The sequence below is a fragment of the Macaca nemestrina genome, chromosome 4 (genome assembly GCF_043159975.1).
Source record: "Macaca nemestrina isolate mMacNem1 chromosome 4, mMacNem.hap1, whole genome shotgun sequence".
Classification (NCBI taxonomy): domain Eukaryota; kingdom Metazoa; phylum Chordata; class Mammalia; order Primates; family Cercopithecidae; genus Macaca; species Macaca nemestrina.
This window is the reverse complement of record NC_092128.1, coordinates 7,457,945-7,462,936: the sequence shown is the minus strand read 5'-3', so window position 1 is coordinate 7,462,936 and position 4,992 is coordinate 7,457,945. Positions and strand designations below refer to the sequence as shown.

Genomic DNA, 4,992 nt, shown 5'->3' with positions numbered 1-4,992 from the left:
TGTGTTGCTATAAAAGAACACCTGAGGCTGAGTGACTTAGAGAGAAAAGAGGCTTATGTGGCTCACGGTTCCGCAGGCTGTACCCAAAGCATGGAGCCAGCATCGGCTTCTGGTGAGGCCTCAGGCTGCTTGCTCTCATGGAGAAAGGCGAAAGGAGGCTAGTGTGTGCAGAGCTCACAGGGCGACAGTGAGAGCGAGGGAGTGGGGAGGTGGGGCTGGAGAGGGAGCGAGGGAGCCGGGAGGTGGTGCGGGCTCCTTTTCACAGTCAGTTCTCCCGGGAGCTAAGAGTGAGCATACACTCACTCCCTTGCAAAGGGCACTGAGCCACCCAGGAGGGATCCGCCCCCACCGTCCAGACACCTCCCACCAGACTCCACCTCCAACCCTGGGGATCACATTCCAACAGGAGATTTGGAGGGGACAAATATCCAAACAGTGTCACCGCCTCCCACCCAGATGAAGCTGTGCCCTAGATGGTACCTGAAACCTGCCATATTCTAAAACACAGAAAAACAAATCATGGTTGATCTAGACAAAGATACTGCAGATGTAGCGTGCCGTCTTCAGGCGGATCAATGCACGCCCTCCACCTCAGCAAGTCCGATGTGCATGCACAGGGCGTCTCTCCTGCCGCCTCCAGCTCAGTTGTCTAATCGTGTTTCTCACCCTTGTTTGAATGACTCTATTATATCTGTGCCTTGCATTGTATGTGATCTCACATATTTTTCTCCTAAGTAGGAGAGATACAAATCATACATTTTATTTATAACTGTGCAGTTAAGATCAGAATCAGACAGTTCAAAATGGCCGAGGATTCTAGAGAAAAAACATTGCTGGTGAAGCAGGCTGATGTGTTCACCTTGCTTTTGCCCTCGTCTGGGTTTTGATAGTCTCATCACTCACACAAAGACAGATGCTCATTATGTAGTTCATTATTCAGCCGAGAGGCGTTTATCGACTGTAATCTCCATGTGGCCAGCACATAAGTGGCATGTTTTTTTGGAGGACACAAATAGAAAATACTGGTCCCAAATGCTCACAGAGGGGAGAACACGGCTCCTTTCCGTCAAACACAAACACTCCGGCCCTAACTCATTAGTCCTTATAGCTGTAATCCCAGCACTTTGAGAGGCCAAAGCAGGCAGATCTCTTGAGCCCAGGAATTTGAGACCAGCCTGGAGAACATAGTGAGACCCTGTCTCTGAAAAAATAGTAACAACAAAAAATCCACCTCTGATCTTTAATGCATTTTTGGTGGCAGGTGTTGTCGCTACTTCACAGACGAAGAAATGGAGACTCAGGGAGATGAAACAGCGTGCTAGAGATCCCACAGCAGTAAAAGGCAGCGCCGAGACCTCAGCGCTCTGTGGACCCCAAAGCAGCTGCCCAGGAGGGGAGCCGCAGGGGAGCCAGGCAGAGTCGTCCCACTTTAGATGACTAATCCCAAGCCTAAGTGGCCCCTAGGTTGCCCAGGACACAGTAGACTCTCCAGGACCCGCTCTCCCAGATGGCCATCTTGCTGCCTGAAAAAGGAATCCTGATCCAGACCGCAAGAAAGGGATCCTGGGTCTTGGGCAGGAAAGAATTCAAGGTGAGAATTCAGCGTGCGGTGAGAAGAGAGAATTTATTGAAAGCTGCTCAGATACAGAGTAAGGGGTCCTCAGAAAGCACAAGGAGGAATGTGCCATCTTGGTTTAAAACTCTTCTTACACAGGGGTCTTATCTATGAAAAAGCTAAGTTATGTCCATGTGCGGGTGGGCGGACAGCGTGAAAAAGTTTATTACTTTGTTGATTTAGATAAAGTTATCCTTGGCATTTTAGCGCATAAGTCCATCAAAGCATGACTATAACTATCTCAAAAACATATATTGTTGGTCTGGGCGTGGTGGCTTATGCCCAGCACTTTGGGAGGGCGAGGCAGGCAGATCACTTGAGGCCAAGAGTTCGAGACCAGCCTGGCCAACATGGCGAAATCTCGTCTCTACTAAAATACAAAAATTAGCCAGGTGTGATGGCGGGAACCTGCAATCCCAGGTACTCAGGAGGCTGAGGCATGAGAATCGCTTGAACCCGGGAGGCGGAGCTTGCAGTGAGCTGAGATCGTACAACTGCACTCTAGCCTGGGCGACAGAGCGAGACTCCATCTCAGGGAAAAAGAAAAAAAGCATGTATTGTTATGTTTTATCTGTGCATCTGGGCATTTTGTTGTGACAGGAGTCTGTCCTTGCAGGCATTATTAAGCTGCTTCCTTAACTATAAACACTTCACAACCACGAGTCATGACTGACAAGGAACGTGCCTTACCAGTTTTAAGATGCAGTTGATTTGTGGAGTGATGTCATCCTGGCTCTCTGATGCTCCTGTTTCCCTAACAACCTCCAACTCCTCCCTTCCCTCACTGCCAGCTGGTGACCTTTGGTCCTATGTCTCTGACAAAAGGGACAACCAGAAGGGACCGTTCTCCAGGCCCCATGGCACATGTCCCCTGCCAAGCAGCAACACATACAGGCTCTGCTTCTCTCCCACTGACAGAGGCAAACCATCCAAGCTCCTTTGAAAGACCCCCTTTTCTTTTCACTGGACGCCACCCCCTCTCCCCCATTCATGAAATTATTCCTGTGCTTGCCTGCTCCACCCATCCTTTTTTTCCCTAAGGCAGTGGTTCTTCATCTTGGCTACATGTCACAACCATGGCAGGTTGTGTCAGGGGAGCTTTTAACAATACAGATGGAGGCCCTGTCTACAAAGATGCTTATTTCATTAGCCTGGAGTTCACCCAGGCTTTGGGAGACTTCAGACTTCCCAGGTGGTTCTGGTGGGCAGCCCCAGGCGGGAGGACCCCTCCTAGATCCTTCTCAGCAGCCGTGATGCCCTACATGCTTTCCTCTCTCACCCCCCAAAATTCCGTCCTGGCCACCATCCCCCTCCAGGTACTGCCCCCTTTCTCTGTTCCCTTTACAACAACACTCTTACAAAGTGCTCTCTAGCCTTACAGTCTCTTGGGGGTTTTTTTCCTGATTTTTTTTTAATGGAGTCTTGCTCTGTCACCCAGGTAGTAGTGCAGTGGCGCAATCTCAGCTCACTGCAACCTCCACTGCCTGGGTTCAAGTGATTCTCCTGCCTCAGCCTCCAGAGTAGCTGGGATTATAGGTGCCCACCACCATGCCTGGCTAATTTTTTTGTATTTTTAGGAGAGACAGGGTTTCATCATGTTGGCCAGTCTGCCAGGCTGGTCTCGAACTAATGGCCTCAAGTGAGCTGCCTGCTGTGGCCTCTCCGGTATTACAGGCGTGAGCCACCACACCCAGCCTCCTGATTTTTCTCTAGCCCTCCTCCAATAGGACTTTCTTATCAATGCTCCATTGGAAGGCTCTGATCATCTTATCACTAAATCTGCTGGCTGGTCCTTGACCCTCATCCTACACGCCTCCCAGCACCTCCCAGCAGTGCCAGTGGTGTAGTCTCTCCCTCTTCCCTGAAGCCCTTTCTGCCCTCACTTCCTGACGCCGCGCTGTGCTTTTCCTTCTCCATCCCTGGCTCGCCTGCTTGTTCCTCCTGACAGACCAGTGATGGTGGCTCCAGGGTCCATCCTGGGACCTCTTGTCACTCGCTTGGTGCACTCATCCCATCTTGTGGTTTCATAGATCACCTTGTCAGTGATGACTCCCAAGAGGTCCATGGACTAGATCCCTCCATGAACTCCAGACCCGAATCTCCAAATACCTCCTTGACCTCTCCCCTTGGGTGACTCATAAATCCGGACTGGAAGCCGGGTCTCCCACCACACCCCCAGCTGGTCCTACCCTCCACTTCCCCTCTCTCATGACCTTGCCAGCCTTTCGGGGACTCAGGCTGTGGCGGAGTTGCCCCGGTACATTCTTTCCTCATACCCACTTCATTCCTTCTTCATGCCCACTTCCAATCCATCACCAAACAGGTGGTCCTACCATCAAAGCACAGCCAGAGGCCACTTGTCACCACCCCACCTGTGCCAGCCTGGTCCAAAGTGGATCATCTGTCAGGTGGCAACAGGTTTCTACTTCCACCCCCACCCCTGCTGTGATCTATTCTCAAAGCAACAGAGTGATCTTCTGTCAGAAACCCTCTGAAGGCTTCTTGCTCACGTAAAAGCCGGTGTCCCCGCAATGCCCCACAAGGCCTTAAGGATCTGCCCTCCTCTCCTCTCTGAGCTTGTCTCCCCCAACTCAGCCCCTCCTTCCCTCCACTCCAGAAGCTGTCACTCCAACATGCCAGGCTCCCTCCTACCTCGGGGACTTTGCGCTGGATGGCCTCTCTGCCTGGAACGTCCTTTTTTCTAGACACTCAGATGACTCATCTTCTCCTTCCCTGCAGTTCTCCACTCACAGGTCTCTTCTCTGTGAACCCTTCCTGGACCCCTCTTTAAAATGGAAATCTCAGTGCTCCCTGTGGCCGCACATACACTACAATTGGAACAATACGGAGAAGATGAGCACAGCCTCTGTGCAAGGATGACACACGGATTCGTGGTGTTCAAAAAATAGATGCGTAAATAATGGAAACCCCCTTTCCTGACACTCCCTACCTAGCCTTTGCTTATTTTTCTCCTTGGCATGTGTCACCTTCTAACGCACTACCTACCTTACCTATATACCATGTCTACCGTCTGCTCCACACAAGGTTTTAAGCCCCATGAGGACAGAGACGTTTGTCTGTTTTGTTCAGGCTCCAGAACCCAGTACAGTTGCCTGGCACTTAGTGGGTGGTCAATTGATGTTGAGTGAGTGAATGAAGGAATGAATGAATGAATGAATGAATGAATGAATATGGCGCAGGCCAAGAGCTGTGGGGCATCATGGAGAAAGCCGGAAGTCATGTATTCCCCATTGAGAGTGCTTCACCAAGGAGACTTGAGCTGAGCCTTGAAGGACGGGTAAGGTTCAGTGAAATCATAATAACGGTTGGGATAACTACTAGGGTGAGACTTGTGAAATCTTAGGCACTGCTTCCTC

At 50.8% G+C, this 4,992-nt stretch overlaps 1 non-coding gene across 1 annotated transcript; it reads left to right on the top strand.

The window, feature by feature from the left end:
- Positions 1 to 4,419: 4,419 nt before the first annotated feature.
- Positions 4,420 to 4,526, top strand: LOC112425410 (U6 spliceosomal RNA). Its single transcript, XR_003016465.2, has one exon. It is a non-coding gene; the product is annotated as a U6 spliceosomal RNA (small nuclear RNA).
- Positions 4,527 to 4,992: the final 466 nt, after the last annotated feature.